Source organism: Pseudorca crassidens, chromosome 17, assembly GCF_039906515.1.
Source record: "Pseudorca crassidens isolate mPseCra1 chromosome 17, mPseCra1.hap1, whole genome shotgun sequence".
In the NCBI taxonomy this organism is placed as follows: Eukaryota; Metazoa; Chordata; class Mammalia; order Artiodactyla; family Delphinidae; genus Pseudorca; species Pseudorca crassidens.
In genome coordinates, this window is record NC_090312.1 from 81,686,893 (window position 1) to 81,711,739 (window position 24,847).

General features: G+C 35.4%; 1 pseudogene; it reads right to left on the reverse strand.

Moving 5' to 3' along the window:
• LOC137210109 (uncharacterized) overlaps positions 1-24,308 on the reverse strand; it is a 34,944-nt pseudogene extending 10,636 nt beyond the window's left edge.
• Between the last annotated feature and the right edge of the window lie 539 nt (positions 24,309-24,847).

A 24,847-nucleotide genomic window follows, 5' to 3' on the forward strand; every position in this document is an offset into this window, starting at 1 on the left:
CAACTATTATTGGTTGTAAGGAGAGTGTTGAAAAAAAGAGCAAACCTATCACTATTGTTGGGACAATAACCCCCAAATCAAGACTTAGTGACCATGGGTCAGCAATGCACGGCTGTATAAAAAGTCCCATACAACATTTATTTTGTACATTTATTATTTTTGAGCTATTTGAGACTCAGTCCAAAGGGAACAACTTTTCTTACCCGAGATTTTCATTCTCCTTACTGATGAAGAAAGAGAAATCATATTTTTAAAATCTATATTAGTTTACCAAAAAAGATTTAAATTTGTATCATCAGGAATGATAGTAAACATAATGGATATCTTTCTAAATAGAAGAAGCAGCCCTTAAAATTAATGTTCAAAAGTTACCCAACAAAGCATCGGTGACCGGGAATGATTGAATAAACTATCCATTTCTCAAAAATACATAAACTTGGAAATGACTAATATGAATTTGTTCAATGCAAAGAAGGCTTACGAACCTGTGGCAGAAAAAGGCACATTCGTGGCTCATTGTGGGATCCTTGATCACAACATCATCCAGAAACCAGCCGCTTCCTAAACACAAATTAAAGGAAGAAAAATGTGGTGTGTATATATATGAACCAGGTGTTACTGGAAGTTTTGAGAAAGAGGCCCTAGCTTCCAAATATATAAAGGTCTTGTTCACCTTTAAGCTTTAATGCTTCAAATAAAGCAAGATACAAGAGAGGTAAACTGTAAGAGGCATTTAAAAATACTTCTTAAACGTGTAACAAAAGCACAGCATATTTCAAGGCTTTGTGCTTTACAGTATCTACTTCAATATGATTTTCCAAACATTTGAAAAGAGAACAATTCTGCAACTGCTCTTCATTTCATAAACTGCATTTATAATCCTGGACCTAACATCATCCAAAAAATATATATCTGATGAGTTAGCAATACTGTCGATGTCCAAAATGCATACACATAGAAAGTTATTAAAGTTCAAATCTGGACCAAGTCTACATTAATTAATTATATATGTATGTATGTATGTGTGTGTGTGTGTATATATATATATATATATACTAGAAAAAGAGCAGTCATTCAGAAACTCTGTCCAAGCACACAGAATGATACACATGAGCTGATACACATGAAGATAACAATCTCTTTTTACAGAGCAGAAATAAATGAAATAGAAACAAAGAAAACAATAGGAAAGATCAATAAAACTAAAAGCTGGTTCTTTGAGAAGATAAACAAATTGATAAACCATTAGCCAGACTCATCAAGAAAAAGAGGGAAAGGACTCAAATCAATAAAATTAGAAATGAAAAGGGAGAAGTTACAACAGACACCACAGAAATAGAGACTACTACAAGCAACTCTGTGCCAATAAAATGGACAACCTGGAAGAAATGGACAAATTCTTAGAAATGTATAACTTTACAAGACTAAACCAGGAAGAAATAGAAAACATGACTAGACCAATCACAGGTGAGGAAATTGAAACTCTGATTCAAAAGTCCAGGACCACACAGCTTCACAGGTGAATTCTATCAAACATTTAGAGAAGAGCTAACACCCATCCTTCTCAAACTCTTCCAAAAAAATTGCAGAGGAAGGAACACTCCCAAACTCATTCTATGAGGCCACCATTAATACCAAAACCAGACAAAGATACTACAAAAAAAGAAAATTACAGACCAATATCACTGATGAATATGGATGCAAAAATCCTTAACAAAATTAGCAAACAGAATCCAACGACACATTAAAAGGATCATACACCATGATCAAGTGGGATTTATCCCAGGGATGCAATGATTCTTTAATATACGCAAATCAATCAATGTGATACACCATATTAACAAGTTGAAGGATAAAAATCATATGATCATCTCAATAGATGCAGAAAAAGCTTTTGACAAAACTGAACACTCATTTATGATAAAAACTCTCCAGAAAGGGGGCATAGAGGGAACCTACCTCAACATAATAAAGGCCATATACAGCAAAGCCACAGCAAACATCATTCTCAATTGTGAAAAACTGAAACCATTTCCTCTAAGATCAGGAACAAGGCAAGGATGTCCATTCTTGCCACTATTAGTCAACATAGTTTTGGAAGTCCTAGCCATGGCAATCAGAGAAGAAAAAGAAATAAAAGGAATACAAATTGGAAAAGAAGAAGTAAAACTGTCACTGTTTGCAGATGACATGATACTATACATGGATAATCCTACAGATGCCACCAGAAAACTACTAGAGCTAATCAATGAATTTGGTAAAGTTGCAGGATACAAAATAATGCACAGAAATCTCTTGCATTCCTATATACTAACAATAAAAGATCAGAAAGAGAAATTAAGGAAACAATGCCATTCACCATTGCAACAAAAAGAATAAAACACCTAGGAATAAACCTACCTAAGGAGGTAAAAGACCTGTACTCAGGAAACTATAAGACACTGATGAAAGAAATCAAAGATGACAAAACAGATAAAGAGACATACCATGTTCTTGGATTGGAAGAATCAATATTGTGAAAATGACTCTACTACCCAAAGCAATCTACAGATTCAATGCAATCCCTGTCAAATTACCAATGGCATTTTTTACAGAACTAGCACAAAAAATCTTAAAGTTTGTAGGGAGACACAAAAGACCCCAAATAGCCAAAGCAATCTTCAGGGGAAAAAACGCAGCTGGAGGAATCAGACTTCCTGACTTCAGACTATACTACAAAGCTACAGTAGACAACAAGGTACTGGCACAAAAACAGAAATATACATCAATGGAACAGGATAGAAAGCCTGGAGATAGACTCACGCACCTATGGTCAACTAATCTATGACAAAGGAGGCAAGGATATACAATGGAGAAAAGACAGTCTCTTCAATAGTGGTGCTGGGAAAACTGGACAGCTACATGTAAATGAATGAAATTAGAACACTCCCTAACACCATACACAAAAATAAACTCAAAATGGATTGAAGACCTAAGTGTAAGACCAGATGCTATAAAACTCTTAGAGGAAAACATAGGAAGAACACACTTTGACATAAATCACAGCAAGATCTTTTTTGACCCACCTTCTAGAGTAATGGAAATAAAAACAAAAATAAACAAATGGGACCTAATGAAACTAAAAGTTTTTGCACAGCAAAGGAAACTATAAACAAAATGAAAAGACAACCCTCAGAATGGAAGAAAATATTTGCAAATGAATCAGTGGACAAAGGATTAATCTCCAAAATATATAAACAGCCCATACAGCTCAATATTAAAAAAACAAAAAGCCCAACCAAAAAATGGGCAGAAGACCTAAATAGACATTTCTCCAAAGAAGACATACAGATGGCCAAGAGGCACATGAAGAGATGCTCAACATCACCAATTATTAGAGAAATGCAAGTCAAAACTACAATGAGGTATCACTTCACACCAGTGAGAGTGGGCATCATCAGAAAATGTACAAACAACAAATGCTGGAGAGGCTGTGGAGAAAAGGGAACCCTCTTGCACTATTGGTGGGAATGTAAATTGATACAGCCACTATGGAGAACAGTACGGAGGTTATTTAAAAACTAAAAATAGAACTACCATATGACCCAGCAATCCCATTACTGGGCATATACCTAGAGAAAATCATAATTCAAAGACACATGCACCCCAATGTTCATTGCAGCGCTATTTACAATAGCCAGGTCGTGGAAGGAACCTAAGTGTCCATTGACAGATGAATGGATAAAGAAGATGTAGTACATATATATAATGGAATATTACTCAGCCGTAAAAAGGAATGAAATTGGGTTGTTTGTAGAGATGTGGATGGACCTAGAGTCTGTCATACAGAGTGAAGTAAGTCAGAAAGAGAAAAACAAATATCATATATTAACGCATATATGTGGAATCTAGAAAAATGGTACAGATGAACCAGTTTGCAAGGCAGAAATAGAGCCACAGATGTAGAAAACAAACACATGGACACCAAGGAGGGAAAGCGAGGTGGGGGGGAGTTGGGGGGGATGGTGGTGGTGGGATGAATTGGGAGATTGGATTGACATGTATACACTAATATGTCTAAAATAGATAACTAATAAGAACCTGCTGTATAAAAATAAATAAAAATTTTAAATCTCTTTTTAAACATTTAATTTTATATTAATTTGCAGACTGGAGTTGGTTAAAATACAATTTATTTTTATTTATAGATAAGATGGAATATTTTAACCCTTCATCGTGGTTTTATCTATACAAAGAGCCAGTTCAAACTCTATCCTCCTTTATTGAAACTGCTTGTCTTGAGGAGGGAATACTCATCAGCTGTAAACTCTTACAAAGCACACATTCACAGCCTGGTCTCTGTTTACTCTTGGGCTTCATCACTCATCACACTCCCATTACTGAGCCAGGCCACACTCGTCATCATTCCCTAGATCTGTGGTTCCCCAACTATAGTGAGCCTCAGAACCACCAGGAGGGGTGATGAAAACACAGATTGCTGGGCCGTACAGCAAGCTTCTGACACTGTGGGCCTGGGATAGGCAACCTAAGGTGACCAAATGCCCCAGTTTGCCCTGGACAGAGGGGATTCCCAGGATGCAGGATTTTCAGTGCTAAAATCAAGACAGCCCCAAGCAAACCAGCATGGTTGGTCATCCTAGAAGAGACCCCAAGAATTAAATTTTTAACAAGATCCGAGGCAATGCTGATGATCCAGGAACCACGTTTTGAAAACCACTGTCTGGATCTGGACAGTATTATGCTTCTGAAATAAGTGAGACAGAGAAAGACAAATACTATATGATGTCACTTATATGTGGAATCTAAAAAATAAAACAAACAAATGTGTATAGCAAAACAGAAACAGACTCACAGATATAGAAAACAAACCAGTGGTTTCCAGTGAGGGAAACAGTGGGCGAGTGGCAAAATAGAGTTATGGGATTAAGAGATACAAGCTACTATGTGTAAAATAAATAAGTAACAAGGATATATTATACAGCACAAGGAATTATAGCCCTTACCTTGAAATAACTTATAATGGGGTATAATCTGTAAAAATGCTGAATCAGTATGTTGTACACCCAAAACTAATACGATATTGTAAATCAACTATACTTCAGTAAAAAAATGTAGCTTATAACTTTTTTAATTTTTAGTTTTTTGAATAATAAAAATTTATATGTGGCCACTTTGAATTGCTTTTTTAATATGCATTGCTCATTTGTATTAAATCCATTTAAAATCTGGTTCAGGTCTGATTTATCGGTCTGCCTATTATCATGACATTTACTAAACTATATTTAAAAACTGTCATCATTATACATTTTAAAGTGAGCATCTTCTGTGCTAGTGTTTTTCAAAATGTGATACTGTAGTCTATTATATCCTCTTAATTTTTCCAGATAAATATCAATAATTTTAACAGCTTTATCGAGAAATAATTTACATACTATAAAGCTCACCTATTTACATGGATTCAGTGGTTTGTAGTATATTTACAGAGTAGTGCAACCATCATCATAACCCAAACTTAGTACATTTTCATCACCCCCAAAACAAAGTTTGTACCTATTCACTGTCACTCCCAAGTACCACCTGGCTCCCCTCTCCCAGACTTAGGCAACCGCTAATATACTTTCTGACTTTGAGGGATTTGCCTACTCTGGATATTTCATACAATGGAATCATGCAACATGTGGTCTTTTGTGACTAGCATATTTCACATACGGATAGAAAAAGGAAGTCAGCTACCTATCTCAGGATTTACCTTTAGATTAATTGTATTGCCCTGTATTTCAGATTTTCTCTCCTCTAAGTCTGTGACAACTCTTGATCAAAATTAGCAGATAGACCCATGCAGTACACCTCCACCTCCTTCCAATTCTCTGTCATCTCCTCACTTGTGATGCTTCACTTGATTGCGGAGTAACTGATAGTCTTCCTATAAAGAAACCATTGCAGGAGATTCTCTCCATCATAGTCTGAGAGCTTATCTTATGTAAAAATAAATCTTGCAGCAGATTGTTTTTGCCCAACAAACGGACACACCTGGGTGCAATTTGGCTAAACAAAATTCTGTAGTTTTATAACTGCCGATACACCACAGACACAGGCAGCTGGGGCCTAAACTATATATGTAAATATATGTAAGCACAAAACCTTCATCTCTCTCACCAAAACACAAAACAAATCAAAACAAAAAAACAGTGCTGTTGGAATACTGCAAACAACGACTGGATCTACAGCTAGTTGAGATCATTGGTAAATAAATCGTTAAAGAACAAATAGGTTCACTTAATCTGAAAGAGGGACAGAATCTATAAACCACACTTTCTTGGCTAGAACTTCCTGTTACTTCTCAATATGACTTTCAGACAAAGCCAGTCTAATAATTCAGATGGGCATGTATTTCTTATTGTTGATGTTAATTATTATATATATTTTTTTGCTGTTACTCTGAATAAGATCTTTTATATCTCATATTTTCAATGTAAGAAAAACAGCCTCCAGTTATTGTATATTGATTTAAATTCTAATCCCTTTATAAATTCTCTTCATTCATCCATTTTTCAGTTGATCTTCCTTGCATTTTAATAGACATTTCTATCACCTGCAGGCAATAAATTCACATTCTTCTTTCCAAAATTATAACTTTAAAAATATATATATACAAATGCTTTCCAAAGAATGACTATCTCATAATGAGAAAAATCCTTATTGTATTTTAATGGATTTCATTGTTTATTAAGTGGTCATCTTGAGTTAAATAATTTTAAAGTATTTTTTCTGTTCCATATTTTCAAAGAATTTTTAATAATGGTATTATTTGACTGTTTATGAATAATTTTTCTGCTTCAACCTTCTGAGGTGATGTATTTTATTAATAGGTTTCCTAATGCTGAACTATCCTTCAATTTCCTGGCATGAGCCCTACTTAGTTGTCATACATTATTCCTTTATTATACTTCTTGATTCACTTTGTACACGTTTACCTTTGAATACCTGCACATGCATGTAGCAGTGCTGCTGGTCTACAGCTGTTCTTCTGGACAATGCAGACGCCATGGGATACTCACATTGTGCCACCAACAGTGAATATCCTCAGAAGTAACATAAGTTCAATTTTATTTGGATATTTGAGGTAGGGCAAAATGAGAAATTTACCTGTCAAATTAAAATATTGTCTTCATCTGCTTGGGCTGCTATAACAAAATACCACAGACTGGGTAGCTTATAAACAACAGAAAATTATTTCCATATTTACCATAGAAAATACTCAGTACAGCACCTGATACATAGCAGGTCCACCAAATATATTTACAGAATTGAATTAGTTGCCATGTAAGTGTGAGTTGGGCATATTAACACATCCTTTTATTGTTGTACCAGAGCATTCACTGTCCTACAAGCCTGCCTGACTCCCTGCAGAAATGGAATATTACCTTAGTATTTACTGTGGATCGGAGCCCAAACTCTTTAAAATTAGTTGTCAACTGACAGAAAAATAAGATGCAAAAGACTTGGGTCTGGTCAAAATATAAATGAATTTTGCCCAAGAGAGAAAATAACCTCAAAGTTATGTTTTTATTATCTTAGGACATTAGCCATATCTTTAATTAATCAATCTTATTTATCATTCTTTTTGTTTTCACTGATTATAAGTATATATTTTTCAGTTTTGTGTAACGTCTTTTGAACGAGCTTTGTCAACTGGCTAATTCCTTCATTATTTAAACACATGTCCACTATATATTGGTATGAGAACTTTGTTCTTAACATTTTGCAAGTTATATGTTGACACTTTTAAGTAAAAGAGTTTATTGTCTTGTTTCATGTTTTGGGTTTTTTTTTAATGCTTTTTGTGCTTTTTATGCATTTTTTTTTTTTTTTTTTTTGTGGTACGCAGGCCTCTCTCACTGTCGTGGCCTCTCCCGTTGTGGAGCACAGGCTCCGGATGCACAGACTCAGTGGCCATGGCTCACATGCCCAGCTGCTCCGCGGCATGTGAGATCTTCCCGGACCGGGGCACGAACCTGTGTCCCCTGCATCGGCAGGCAGACTCTTAACCACTGCGCCACCAGGGAAGCCCTATGCACTTTTGTTAAAGGATTTTATTTATCTTATGGCAATCTTATACAGTAGCAGAAAATGAAAATACTGGTCATTCACAGTTGGGAAAATTGAGATAGAAGCATGAACAAATTGGCAGCAGAAAACACAGCAAGGCTGCCAGTACAGCCTCCTGAAGGTGTCACTGCTGGCACCATCATTAGCACTTAATGGACTGTCACTGTCAGAGGACACTGCCGCTATGTCCACCAGCAGCATTCTGGAACACTGCCACGTGCCACAGCGTATAAATCCCAAATTCCCCGTTTTTATGCATCATGCTTTCTAGCTTCCTAGGCAGAGCATCTACTTGAAAAAGCCTACACAATTTTGAAAAACAATACATCCACTTAAAATTTAAAGAATATTTGGGACAATATTTTAATTTCAGATAGTCAATACTTAGAGATCAGTTCGTTACGAGTTTTCCACAATTATTTTCTAGATTTGTACAGGGCTTCACATGAACAGAGCAGAATCAGACCTTGAATATCTACCTATGGAAAACGCTTACCTGGTCCAAGCCCATCATGGCCTACGACAATCTTGTACAAATTCTCAAGGGTCATGGCTTCTAGGGAGAAGGTGTCAATCTGTAACAAATCAAAAAAGTATAGTTAGACTATGAGCCTGATTTCTAATGAGTATAAATAAAGATACAGCAAAAATTCAGTGTGAAAGGGATTAGGTTCATTCAGTAAATACACAAATCTGTCTAAATTAAGAAAGTAAAAGTTAAAACAATAATATTAATTTATAGAACATAATAACAAGTTTTCTTCCTTCTTGCCCATTTTTCATTATAAAAGCATAAATTTGAGGACTCTCTACAAATATGTTTTCAAATAATGATAATATAAATGTAATAATTATAAAGTATACTAAATGTTTCCACTCATTTGAATTCAACAAACTCTTATCTGTCCTGAATGGAATTTTTTAGCAATGTTTATGGGTCATTTGCAAAAATAATGTTTCTAAAGTAATTTTAGAATATTGATGCAAAAACTATTGAAAATTTATAACATTTATCTGGAACAATGTCCCAGTGCACTGCTACAATCAAAACTGTTCATGTTTGTGCTCCAATGGTTTGTGTATTCAGAATATGGGTAAAAGTGAGGAGCCAGAGTTCTTTTGATAAAACCTACGATAATGATACAGATTAAAATGCAAGAAAATACATGATGTAGCACAGCAGTTGAAAAATAATTCAAAAACAAAAAATAAGCTTTGCACTTCAGTGTCTTATATGTTTTGAAATATTTTCACACATAGCGATATTTTATCCTTAAAAGTCACTCAGTGAGAAAAAAACATATCCACTCTAGAGATAAAGAACAGTGAGGCACAGAACCAGTATTAGAGCTCAGTTCCTCTGATATGTAATAATACTACCTTCCTTTGCAATCACTCTGCCTCTGCATAAGTGGACTATAAAAAATAGAAATAACAGATAAAGCCATTAGCATTTATTTACAAAGAATACAGTCAGTGCCTGATAAAGGTTAATGGATAACACTGCCATCTCTTTATCATGAAAGGGATCTGCTAGAAAAGGAGGACATCCTATGCAATAATAGAAAATACTAGCAAAGAAAATCATGAGTTACAATATTTATGATGATTGATGTAGAGAATGCTAAGAAAAAAAGAGGAAACATAATGAAAACATGCTGATATACTTAAAATTATTTGGATTATCACAGAAAGCTGAGATAACTAAAATACAATGGGCCCTCTATAATTTACTCAGTTAAAAAATTAAATATTACTTACATATTAATATTAGTAATAGTAAAAAAAATAACATATTCAGTTTCCAAATTTGACAATGAAAGTTGTTATACAGTCAACCCACGAACAACACAGGTTTAAACTTCACGGGTCCACTTATACATGAATTTTTTTCAATAAATATGCACTACAGCACTACACAATCAGCACAGTTGGTTGGATCCTCGGATGCGGAACCATGGACGTGGAACCATGGATGTGGAGGGTCAACTGTAAAGTTATATGCAGATTTTCAACTGCATGGGGGTCAGTGCCCCTAACCTCCTATGTTGCTCAGGGTCAACTGTATATAGTAATCCTCACTTAACAACATAAAAGTAGGTGTAAAAATCAGACAATTGGGAGTGACTTCAGCGAGATGGTGGACTAAGGAGAACCAAGCCCTCATTCCTCATGGAGACACCATTTTAAACACAGTGTATGGACTAGAATACTCCTGTGAAGAAAATTCTGAACACCAGATAAGAAGCTGCAGCACCCAGTCCAATGCATAATGAAGAGGGGACTCCATCAAAATGGGAGGAAAAAGAAACAAAATGAAGAAAAGTGAAGAGAACCTAAGGGGCTTTTGGAATACCCTCAAACGGAATAGTATATGCATTGTAGGAGTCACAGAAGAAGAGAGAGAGAAAGGGGCAAAGAGCTTTTATGGACATACAAATTCAGGATCAATGAACCTGAACTAAGATAAACCTAAGGAGACCCAAACCAAGACACATTATAATCAAATTGTCAAAAGTCAAAGACAAAGAGAGAATCTTGAAAGCAGCAAGAGAAAAGTGGCTCATCATGTGCCAGTGAGCTTCTAGAAGTTTATGAGTGGATTCTTGAGCAGAAATCATGCAGGCTAGAAGGCAATGGGATAATATATTCAAACTGCTGGAAGAAAAACCTGCCAACTAAGAATTCTATATCAGATGAAACTGTCCTTCAAAAATGAAGGTGAAATTAAGACTTTCCCAGGTAAAACAAAAGCTGAGGGAGTTCATTTCCAGTAGACTGCCTTACAAGAAATGCCACAGGGAGTCCTTCAAGTTGAAAAAAAATAAAAAGATAATAAATAGCAACACAAAGCTATATGAGTTGGAGAAAATATTTGCAAATCATATATGTGACAAGAGATTAATATCCAGAATATACAAAGAACTCCTTCAGCTCAACAACAAATAAATAACTTGATTTTAAAATAGCAAAAGACTTGAATAAACATTTCTACAAAGATGATATACAAATGACCAACGAGCATATGAAACGATGTCAACCTAATTTAACATTAGAGAAATGCAAATCAAAACTACAGTGAGATATCACCTCACACCCATTAGGATAGTTACTGTCAAAAAACAGAAAATAACAAGTGTTGCCAAGGATGTAAAGAAACTTGAACCCTTGTGCATTGTTAGTGGGACTGTAAAATAGTGCAATCGCTATTGAAAACGGTATACTGTTTCCTTAAGAAAATTAAAAATAGAACTTCCATATCATCCAGCATTCCTGCTGCTAAGTGTATACCCAAAAGAATTGAACTGGGGATACCAATTCAATGGTATGCAGAGGACACCCACTGCATTATTCACAATAGTCCAAAGTTTGAGGGACTTCCCTGGCGGTCCAGTGGTTAGGACTCTGCGCTTCCACTGCTGGGGGTCCGGGTTCGATCCCTGGGCAGGGTAGTAAGATGGTGCAAGACGTGGTGTGGCCAAAAAAATTAAAAAGTAAAAAAACAAAAAAGTTTGAAATAACCAAAATGCCCATCAATGGATGAATGAATAAAGAAAAGGTGGTGTATACATACAATGGAATATTATTCAGACTTATAAAGGAAGGAAATCTTGTTAGATTCTACAACATGAATGAACCTTGAGGACATTATGCTCAGTGAAATAAGCTAGTTCACAAAAAGACAATCATTGTATGATTCCGATTATATATTCAAATTCAGAGAGACAGAAAGTAGAATCGTTGTTACTAAGGATGGGGGAAAGGGGAACGAGGAGCTGTCATTCGATGAGTATAGAGTTTCAGTTTTGCAAGGTGAAAAATTTCTGGAGATCTGTTGCACAGCAAGATAAATATCCTTAGTACTACTGAACTGTGCACTTAAAAATACAGTTGACTGGGCTTCCCTGGTGGCGCAGTGGTTGAGAGTCCGCCTGCCAATGCAGGGGACATGGGTTCGTGCCCTGGTCCAGGAAGATCCCACATGCCGCAGAGCGGCCGGGACCGTGAGCCATGGCTGCTGAGCCTGCGCGTCCGGAGCCTGTGCTCTGCAACGGGAGAGGCCACAACAGGGAGAGGCCCGCATACCGCAAAAAAAAGAAAAAGAAAGAAAAAGAAATGAAACAGGGAGAACCACTACAGATCCCGTGGAAAATTTAAATGATAATAAAAGAATACCATGAAAGACTCTATGTCCACAAATTTGATAACCTAGATGAAGTGGACCAACCCCTTGTAAGACACACTGTGTCAAAGCTCACACAAGAAGAAACAGAATTTCAGCTTTGTGAGATCTGCTGCACAACAATGTGAATATATTTAAATGAAAGGTACACTTCAAAATGTTTGACAGTAAATTTTATGTTATGTATTTGTTACCACAATTAAAAATATATATATATATGTATATATACACACACAGGACATATTGTATAGAACAAGGAACTCTGCTCAATATTCTGTAATAACCTAAATGGGAAAAGAATTTGAAAAAGAATAGATACATGTAAATGTATAACTGAATCACTTTGCTGTATACCTGAAACCAACACAACATTGTTAATCAACTATATCCCAATATAAAATAATTTTTTTTCTTTTAAAAATGAGAGATGAAGAAGCAAAAGTGATCTCTGCATCATTACTAACAGTAGGTAGAACAGGGCACCTGGCGAACTCCTCCTACCAGGTGAATGGGTGGGCTGACGAGGAAGAGTGTTGAGAAAAATACTCATAAATGTTGAGGGAAATGCTTATGAGTGATACAGTGCTCACACAAGCCTTCACTTTTCAGCAAATGGAACTATTCATATCTTTTCAAAAGTTAAAAATTTAACTTCAGAAACTTAACAAAGAGTTTATTACACCTTATTTAAAAACCACAAAGGAATCATCAGTCTCTGCAAATGTAGCAGCTCATGGTCCCTATTAAGTTATACAAGTTATTATATATTAGATTCTAAACCTAATATTAGATTCTATGACATTATGGAGCTTTTCTTAATCTTTATATAGTATTTATCATTTATTTCTTTAGAAAACTAAGATATCACATTTTTAATGGAAAATGTTGTGAACTGGAGAAAAATCTGTTTTTATCAATTGCCCATATAATAATTCTCATATATCCTTTTCCTATTCTCTTCCAAAGTAGAAGCCAGCAGACACAAGAGCAAACAGCTCTTCTGGACAGAGTCACCCTGAATTCTTGTGGCCATGAGCAGTGACTGACACGGAGCACAGCCTATTTCTCAGCCACATTTACACGAGTCTTAAACACACCTCTGCTTTTGGCCCAAAGCTTAGAAAGTCATTGGGCAGTTCTGTTTTCATTTCCTAATCAAATAGATAAATTTTCAAAAATGAGGCTGAGCCTGATAAGGAAAGCATACACTGATTTTGCATTTTTTAACCCAGGAATAACTTCATTGGACATTCAATTTTCTCATGATCTTCTAAGAATTAATTTTCTTTTTTTGATTAGGAGGCATTTCAGCTGACATTCCTACAGGTTTAACTGTTGACAAGAACATATTCCTGAATGCCAGTACATGAAACAACTAAAAAATATTTAGATGCAGCTGTCACACCAGCAGAGGCAATTGGCGAGGAATAAGCAGTTCCTTAATCACTCATTCATTCAATTATTCATTTACTCAACACGTATTGAACTTCTCTGTCCTTCAGCATTTAGGCAAACAAGTTTTACTTGTGCTGCCTGGAGTGGACCTTCCCTACCTGGAAGGATGGACAACTGCCCTTTGTTTAAAACAGGAAATTCTCAACAGACTTCCCTGTCCTCTTGATCGCGTGCCGACCATCGTTGAACAGGTATATAAAACTGTCTTCCAGCATTCATGTCCCACAATTGTGTTTACAACAGCAACAATATAACTTATAAAAAATGTAAGAATACTTTATCAAAGAGTCAAATAAAAATTTTTATCCAAGCCTGACACTTAAGAAGGCCTTTTCCCTTTTTTTTAGTAGAAGTCGTTGAATACTTGACAAGAAAAGTGTTAATTTCTTCTTTTATTGCCATCTCAAGTACAATGGCATTTCTTTTCTCTACTTTGAAATTTTTCTATTTCTGATTTCTCCATATTGAAATGCTAGACATGTCAATTTCCTCCCAAATTTTCTGTCATCAATATTTTCCTATCTAGAAAGAGATATTTACGATTTTTAAAAATCTATTCCTTCCCTGTTCCAACCTCTTAGTAATGAATTTCTTTTTACTTTAAAGTGATTTTCTAGAATACTAGCATGAGCTTAGATTCCATGCACTACAGATTCAAATTAATATAGTTCCCTCCTTGGGTCCTTAGCAATTAATGAAATTCAAGCTATAATTATTTATTTGGGTTCCTATTATACCATATTATATCTAATCCATTCATCCTGGACTTAAACAAAGATGTTAATACATTCTGATAGGTTCAGATGAATGCCAAAAATCATCGAAAAGTAGAAATATGTTTTCTGATTCTAAAATCTAGCCTTTCATGAGAAGGGTACTATCATTCTTTTACAAACTTCTGTGAGGTATTGTTTTATCTGTTAAATTAATCTTACTGTCTTTAAAATGCCTTACATCGGAGATTTTCAACTTTGATGTGTTTAGAAAATCATGTTGTTATAAAGGCAGATTTTCAATCCTTAAACTTACTATCTCTGTGGGTCTTGGTAAGGCCCAGAAATTTACATTCATAAATTCACATCAAGTGTGATTCTGGAGCAATCACACTTTAGAAAGGCTCCCTGAGAGCCGCACAGAATTACCATTGGTTTGCAAGGTTAACACTGCTGCCACCACTATTTGATTCAGTTTTTAGATTACAGTCCAAGGCAGATCATTTGAGAAATACAAAAAAATCACCATTCAAAATGTTTTATTTTGTAATCTTCCTTAACTAAACTTAAAGAATCAAGATTAAGTTCATAAAAGTAATGTGATTATTTTATGGATTGTGGAAATGTTGTATCATTATTGCTATAATAGACTCAGTGTTTTAAATCAAATCCCTTCAACTTATAGGCACAGGTTGGCTTACTTAAAATTTTAAATTTCAAACTTCTAAACTGTATTATAAAAATTCAACAGAAAATTCTAAACTCATTATTTAACATCTTAATTTTGCCAAATGGGTAGATTATATACAGGCGTTATATACTCAGAATAAGACTTTGGATCAAGAATATCTCCTCTTCACTGGTACTGAAGGACAGGTGAGGTAAACCTCAGGCAAACACGTGGCCTTGCAATGACAGAGTACTCGCCATAGAGAGAAAGACACCAAGAATTTTCAGCCTGATTTTTTTTGTCTTTCCTCTCAATATTATATAATTTCTTCAGATCACTTAACCACTGTCTCAGCATCCCAGCTTCATAATGAATATAATATTGCTTATTGGTTACTGATCAAATGAGATGAGTGTTAATTTTCATAAATTAGTTTAGCTTACTAGGAGAGAAAAAGTAAAAGATATTATTATCATATATGATCACTTACATATCAGTTTGAATACTATACTTCAAAAGCTCTATATATCAATAGCATAAAAGAGAAAATTATTTCATACAGAAGCCAGGTAGTAATTTTGAATTTTGAAATCTAACATCTACATTCTGTATTTCCATAAAGTGAGTTTCATTGATTCATTCTGCTTCAGGATCTCTTGTGACTTTAATGTAAAGAAGATGGCATTATTGACAACTGTATATTTCTGCTAATGAAAGAAAAAATAGGTTTTTAAGGGATTACTCATCTTCCATGAATTAATTAATTTTCTCATGTGTTATAAAACTGTAGAACAAGTCTGCCAAGAATATCAGGGGTTTGACTAGGTGTTCTTTGCATTTTGAGAACTTGTTTAAAGATTATTTATTCTGAAATGACAAAAGAGGGAAATATACCATACACAAAAATGGATTACAAGCTGCATGATATCCAGTGTTAAAGACATGCAACATTGGCAATCACAGTAATAAGTAAAATTTTAGATTCTGAACAATGTAGAAAATTGAAGCCTCTTTTTGCTCCTAAAAGCACTCAGGGACTTTATCTCACTTAGCATGAGTAGACTAAATTTGAGGGCTGGCATTCAAGTCTAGTAGAAAATTATTTCACCAACAAGAATGGGCTATTTTACTGCCCTTCTGGAGCAGGTAACAACCTCCTAGTCACGTTTTCATCATTATTGCAACCATATCAAGAAGCAATGTGAGTTTATCCAGATTCCCAAGTATTTTCTTTTCTTTGCAAAGAGGCAAAAGGATTGCTTGGTTGAGGTGCTTCCCTCAACTAATTAGGGATTACAATTATTAATAAGGGCACATGATGCTGCTGCCTTGAGGAATACACTGACTAAAAAGTCCAGGTTTGACTCCATCCACTCACAATAGGTATGAAATGCCCCCTTGAGGTTTGATTCTCAAGCAGAATTTATGAGGATCTTGCAAAGGATGGAAGTATTGGTATGTATTACCTCTTTACAGTGCCAGGAAGGGGAGATTCTGGAGTTCGTGTGAACAATACGAATCTTAAAGAGTGTTCCAATGTCTCCAACTGTGATCTATAAAGGAACCAAGAGAACTTCTTTCAATGTAATTTCACAAAATCCATTTTTTTTGGGGGGGGGCTACGGGGGCCTCTCACTGTTGTGGCCTCTCCCGTTGCGGAGCACAGGCTCCGGACGCGCAGGCTCAGCGGCCATGGCTCACGGGCCCAGCCGCTCCGCGGCATGTGGGATCTTCCCAGACCAGGGCACGAACCCGTGTCCCCTGCATCGGCAGGGACAGGGAAGCCCACAAAATCCATTTTTTTAAAAACCTTATATTAGGACATTATATTTTGATAAAGTAATCAATCTATCAACAAGATTTTAGAATTATAAAAATTTATACACCTAATGACAGAGTGCCAAAATATATGAAGCAAAAATGGACAGAACTGAATGGAGAAATAGTCTACAATAATTGTTGAAGACTTTAACACCCCACTTTGAATAATGGAAAGAACAACTAAACAGAAGATCAATAAGGAAATAGAGGACTTGAAAAACATTATACACCAACTAGATCTAACAGACATTTATAGAAAGCTCCACTCAACAACAGCAAGAATACATAGTTTTCTCAAGTGCACATAGAACATTCTCCAGGATAGACTATATGTTATGTCAAAAAAGAGGTTTTGAAAATTGAGTAAGACTGAAATCATACAGAGTATCTTTTCTAACTACAATGAAATGAAACTAGAAATAAATACAAGAAAGACAACTGGAAAATCCACAAATACATATAAATTAACCTACATACTCTTAAGCAACAAATGAGTCAAAGAAATTGCAAGGGAAATTTAAAAATACCTTGAGATGAATGAAAAAACACACAAAAACATAGTGGATATTGCTGAAAGCAGAGGTCACAGGGAAATTTTAGCTGTAAACCATAAAATATGAACGTACTTAAAAGGAGGAAACCATTTCAGGTGAATGTCCATCAACTAGACTGGCAAGCTTGCTGTGAGAGAAAACTTCTTTGGAGATTTTGATCCAATAAATCCAGAGACTCTAAGGAGAGGGAGAAGGAGGAGGGGGAGGAGAAGGGAGGGAGAGAATGAAGGACGAAGAGGGTGCGGGTAGGAGGAAAGTGGGAAGAGGAGGAAGAGGAGGAAGAAAACGGAGGTTCTCAAATAAATAACCTATAACTTTACAACTTAAGGAACTAGAAAGAAAGAGGAGTAAACTAAATGCAAAGCTAGCAGAAGAAAGGAAATAATAAATTAGAATGGAGATAAAATAGAGAACAGCGAAACAGTAGAATCAACAAAACCAAAAGCTGATTCTTTGAAAAGAAAAACTTACAAACATTTAGCTAGCCTAAGAAAAAAAAAGAAAACTCAAATTACTAAAATTATAAATGAAAATAGGGACATTACTACTAAACTTACAGAAATAAAAAGGATTATAAAGGAACATCATGGACAATTTATGCCAGCAAATTAGATAAACTACATGAAATGGACAAACCTTTAGAATCACACAAACTATCAAAATGTACTCGAACAAAACAAAAGAAAAACAAAGTCTGAAGACGCCTGTAACAAGTTACTGAAGCAGTAATCAAAAACTTCCCAACAAAGAAAAATCTACGACAGTTGGCTTCACTGGTGAATTCTACCAAATACTTAAAGAAGAATTAATACCAACTCGTCTCAAAATCTTCCAAAAAATAGAGGAGATGGGAACACTTCTTAACGCATTCTACAAGGTCAGCGTTACCCTGATACCAAAGCCAGACAAAGACATGACAAGAAAACTAGAGACAAAACCACTTGTAAATATAGAGGCAATAATGAAACTTAAAAGCTTTTGCACAGCAAAGGAAACCATAAACAAGAGGAAAAGACAACCTTCAGAATGGGAGAAAATATTGCAAATGAAGCAACTGACAAAGGATTAATCTCCAAAATTTACAAGCAGCTCATGTATCTCAATATGAAAAAAACAAACAACCCAATCCAAAAATGGGCAGATGACCTAAATAGATATTTCTCCAAAGAAGATATACAGACTGCCAACAAACACATGAAAGAATGCTCAACATCATTAATCATTAGAGAAATGCAAATCAAAACTACAATGCGATATCATCTCATACCAGTCAGAATGGCCACCATCAAATGATCTACAAACAATAAATGCTGGAGAGGGTGTGGAGAAAAGGGAACCCTCTTACACTGTTGGTGGGAATGTAAGTTGATACAGCCACTATGGAGAACAGTATGGAGATTCCTTAAAAAACTAAAAATAGAACTACCATACGACCCAGCAATCCCACTACTGGGCATATACCCTGAGAAAACCATCATTCAAAAAGAGTAATGGATCACAATGTTCATTGCAGCTCTATTTACAATAGCCCGGAGATGGAAACAACCTAAGTGCCCATCATCGGATGAATGGATAAAGAAGATGTGGCACATATATACAATGGAATATTACTCAGCCATAAAAAGAAACGAAATTGAGCTATTTGTAATGAGGTGGATAGACCTAGAGTCTGTCATACAGAGTGAAGCAAGTCAGAAAGAGAAAGACAAATACTGCATGCTAACACATATATATGGAATTTAAGAAAAAAAAAATGTCATGAAGAACCTAGGGGTAAGACAGGAATAAAGACACAGACCTACTAGAGAACGGACTTGAGGATATGGAGAGGGGGAAGGGTGAGCTGTGACAAAGTGAGAGAGAGGCATGGACATATATACACTATCAAACGTAAGGTAGATAGCTAGTGGGAAGCAGCCGCATAGCATAGGGAGATCAGCTCGGTGCTTTGTGACCACCTAGAGGGGTGGGATAGGGAGGGTGGGAGGGAGACGCAAGAGGGAAGGGATATGGGAACATATGTATATGTATAACTGATTCACTTTGTTATAAAGCAGAAACTAACACACCATTGTAAAGCAATTATACTCCAATAAAGATGTTAAAAAAAAAGTTAAAAAAAAAATAAAAAATAAAATGCACTAATATAAAAAAAAAAAGAAAAATATATAGAGGCAAAAATCTTCAACAAATACTAGCAAACTGAATCCAGAAGCATAATAAAATGATTATACACTCTGACCAATGGGATTATACATCCTGACCAAACCATCCTGATTTATCCCAGGAATGGAGAGTGGGTCAACATACAAATATCAATGTAATACACCACATAAATAGAATGAAGAGGAAAAAAAAAAAAAACTCATCTCAACTGATGCAAAAAAAAGCATTTGACAAAATCCAACACATTTTCATGATAAAAACACTCAACAAACTAGAAATAGAAGGGAACTTCCTGAACATAGTAAAGAGCATCTATGAAAAACCAGCAAGTAATATCATACTTAATGATAAAAGACTGAAAGTTTCCTCCTAAATCAGGAACAAGATAAGAATGCCAGTTTTCATGACTTCTGGTCAACATTGTACTAGAAGTTGTAGGTATAGCAATTAGGCAAGAGAAAGAAATTTTAAAACATCCAAATTGGAAAGGAATAAATAAAATGATCTCTATTCACAGACTATATGATCTGATATATAGAAAATCCTAAAGATTCCACACACACAAAAAAAAACTATTAGAGTTAAAAAATGAATTCAGCAAAGTTACACAATACTCACAAAACACAACACATAAAAATCTGTTGCATTTCTATAACTAGTAATGATCAATATGAAAAAGAAATTAAGACAACAATTCTATTTACAATAGCATCAAAAAGTATAAAATTCTTAGGAATAAACTTAACCAAGGAGGTGCAAGACTTACACAAGAAAAACTGCAAAATATCACCGAAAGAAAGTAAATAAATGTAAACATATCATGTTCATGGATTGGAAGGCTTAATATTGAAAAGATATCAATACTACCAAAGTGATCTACAGATTCAGCATATAATCCCTATCAAAATCTCAATGGCCTGTTTTGCAGAAATGGAAAACCTGATCCTAAAATTCATATGGAATTGCAAAGGGCCAGAAATAGCCAAAGCAATCTTGAAAAAATAAAAACAAGGCTGGAGGACCCAAAATTTCTTATTTCAAAACTTACTACAAAGCTATGGTATTGAAAACTGTGGGGTACGGGCATAAAGATATATACATAGATCAATGGAATAGAACTGAAAAATAAACCCTATGCATCTATGGCCAGTTAATTTTTGACAAAGGCATAGGGTTATTCATGGGAGTAGGAATAGTCTCTTCAACAAACAAAGCGAGGACAACTAGGCATGTTCCTGTAAAAGAATGGAACTGGACTTTTACTTCATACCATATATAAACTGTAACTCAAAATAGATCAAAGAACTAACATAGAAGAAAACAAAGTGGTAAGTCTTCGTGACCTTGGATTCGGCAATGGTTTCTTAGATATGACACCAAAAACACAAGGAATAAAAAAAAATAGATGAATTGGACATCATCAAAATTAAAAATTCTTGTGCATCCAAAGATACTATCAAATGAATGAAAAGACAACTCACAGAATGGGAGAAAATCATATTTCTGATAAGGGTCTAGTATTCAGAATACATAGAGAACTCTTACAACTCAACAGCAAAAAGAAAAAAAAAAAACAATTTAAAACTGGGCCAAGACAGGGAGATCAGCTTGGTGCTTTGTGACCATCTAGAGGGGTGGGATAGGGAGGGTGGGAGGGATTCAAGAGGGAGGGGATATGGAGATGTATGTATAGCTGATTCACTTTGTTATAAAGCAGAAACTAACGCACCATTGTAAAGCAACTATACTCCAATAAAGATGTTAAAAAGAAAGAAAAAAATTAAAATGGGCCAAAGATTTGAATAAATATATATCCAAAGAAGATACACCAATGGCCAACAAGCACATAAAAAGATACTCAATATCATTAATCATTAGGGAAATGTAAATCAAAATGACAGTGAGATCCCACTTCATACCCATGAGGATTGGCTATAATTTTTTTTCGAAAATTGACAAGTGTTGGTGAAGATGTGGAGAAACTGGAATCCTCATACATTGCCAGTGGAAATGTAAAATGGTACAGCCAGTGTGGAAAAGAGTTTGGTGGTTCCTCAAAAAGTTAAACATAGAATTACCATATGACCCCAGAAATGTCACTCCAAGATATATACTCAAAAAAAAACCCCAAAAATAAGTGATTCAAAAACTATTACTTGCACACAAATGTTCATGTCAGCATTATTCACAATAGCCAAAGGGTAGGAAAAAACCAAGTATCCATCCATAGATGAATGGAAAAACAAAATGTGGTGTTTCCATACAATGAAATATTATTCAACCGTAAAAAGGAATGAAGTATTGACACTGCTACAACATGGACGAACCTTGAAAACATGCTAAGTGAAAGAAGCTAGACACAAAAGACCACATTTTATATGATTCCATTTATATAAAATATCCAGAATTGGCAAATCCTTAAAGACAGAGGGCAGATTAGAGGTTGCTAGGGATTGGGGAAAAGGGAATTGGGAGGGACGGCATAATGAGGTTTCCTTTTGGGGTGACTAAAATGTTCCGGAACTCTTGAACAATACTGTGAATGTACTACATGCCACTGGATTAACTTTAAAATGGTAAGTTTTGTTTTGTAGATTTTACCACAATAAAAAAGGAAAGAGAAGAGCTATACAAAGAAACTGTAAGGAAAAAGAAAAGGAAAGGGGAAAACAAAAGCTTTCTTAAAAACCCTTAGAATAAAACAATTCATGAGAATAAATGAACACTATGATCAAAATCAGCAACAAATTACTAAAGTTAATGAAGCCATCACTTCCACAAACAAGACACACATGTAGCAATCCCAGGGTCAAGCAAGAGAGACCAAGACAACAGAAACAGCTGAAATGCAGGTAGCAGTGCTAAGAAAAACAGAAGCATCAAACTATGAAAATGGTTTCCTGTGGGAAAGGAAAAGGGAATGGGGATTATAGGTGCTCCTATCTTACTACAGAATTCACCTTAAATTTAATGATTAACCCTACACCATGTGAAGGTATAATTTGATTTAAAAGTAAATGTGAAACAATAAAATAGCAAAACAACAAAAACAGCCCAGACTCTTTTGGTACAATCACCTCTAAAACTATTTCTTACTCATGCAAAATAACAACAACATCTTCATTTTTTATTTTTACTCGTTAATGACCATTGACACAAGAAAGAGTTTATTCAAATATTGACCCATATAGAAAGTATGGAAAGAACAGTTCAAATTAAACTATTAGTTTCATTCTAGATAGCTCAACCTCTTCTGTGACGTATGTGGGCTGAGTACACAGGTTGTAGTAAATCAAACACCCAGGACCACATGGAAGGGGTATTGTGTGAAGATCAAAGATACTCAAGGACCCTTTTTTCTAACTGTGACTTTATTCTCTGTCTCTACCCAGTTCTAGTCAATCCCTCTGTACCTCCAGTCCTTGGTTTCATGGACATCACTAAGCATCTGAAGTGCAAGGTGCTGGGCTCACATCAAGTCCTGCCTTTGATTGCGAGTCTTTGTCTCTAGTTTAACAATGTGACCCGGGTCCCCCCTGCTTCATCTTTGCTACCTCTGTTTCTCCCTAGATCTTGATCTCAATGTGTCCAGCCAAGACATAATAATGTGATGACAACTTCTTCGCCTTCCTTTACTTGATCATTTATTTTTCCCTTTTTGACCTTGACTTTCAGGCTCATCTGTTAGAGCCTCAGACAGAAAGGCACAGTCCTTGCTCCTGGCAGCCATGAGTATACAAACAGCAAATGCTGGTCATCCAGTACTTCTCTCCAGCTGTTGTCTCTTACTGTATTGCAGTTTTATTGGTGTTTTAACCCACTTGAGCAAAAACTGCCATGAATTACTTTTGATTGATCTTCTCCAGGACACGTTGCTATAACAGGAAGCACTCAATTCCATAGATTGCATTCATTCCAAACTACCTACTAGCTGTATCCCTTATATTACCAGGTTTTACTCAGTTTTATTACTTACAGTAAATATGTCTTCATGGCCATGAAATCGAGCTCCATCTGTTCCATAAAGATATATGGGGGCTGAACTTCTATGATGTCCATAAAATATAATATAAATCTGTGAGCTTGTCCCAGCATTTGGCAAGTCACTGGTGATTATGGAAACTTTCCATTTACCACCTATAAGAAGCACAAATAACACAGAGAATTACAACAACTTATAAAAATGGAAGACTCAGAAGAACAGGTCATCATAAAGCTGGGAGAGTTTAGGCTTCCCTGATGGCGCAGTGGTTAAGAATCCGCCTGCCAGTGCAGGGGACACGGGTTCGAGTCCACATGCCGCGGAGAAACTAAGCCCATGCGCCACATCTACTGAAGCCTGCGTGCCTAGAGCCTGTGCTCCACAAGAGAAGCCACCGCAATGAGAAGCCCACGCACTGCAAGGAAGAGTAGCCCCCGCTCGCCACAACTAGAGAAAGCCCACACGCAGCAACGAAGATCCAACAAAGCCAAAAATAAATAAAATTTAAAAATAAAATTAAATTTAAAAAAAAATTATAAAAAAATGAATATCCTTTCTAAAAATAAATAAATACTCAATAAAATGACTATGTCCTACAGTGTAACTGGGAGAATATTTCTAGAAGATCTTTAATAAAGTTGTCATAGTTGATCATGCCTGGACAACAAGAGAGTCACTATATAAGTTCTCTTAAGTTCCCAGCATTTTAACAAAATATCTCCAATAGTCTTAGCTCTGACATATAACACTGGGTTGGCCCGAAAGTTCATTCAGGTTTTTCTGTAACATCTTATGGAAAAACCCAAACAAACTTTTTGGCCAAACCAATCTGTGCATTCAGAAGTATACCTTTTAAGATCTTTTGAGTTTAGGTGTTTATTTTCCAAAATTAAAAATTACGTAATAATTTATATAAACATAAAAATTGGAATCAGATAAGTTAGGAATTCAAAAGTCATCTGGTATAATTTCTTCACTTATTGTTTTAAGTATTCCTAATTAATAGATAAATTAACCTGAGTTCCACAAATGTTAAATAAATTTTGTATCATCCAGCAACAAATAAAAACAGTGCTAGAAAATGTATGGTTCCTGGTGAACATAACTGAGATTAACTAAACATCATAACACATTGATAGTGGTATGATATTACTTCCTACAATTTTAATTTAATTTTGCCAGGTTTCTTTGGAG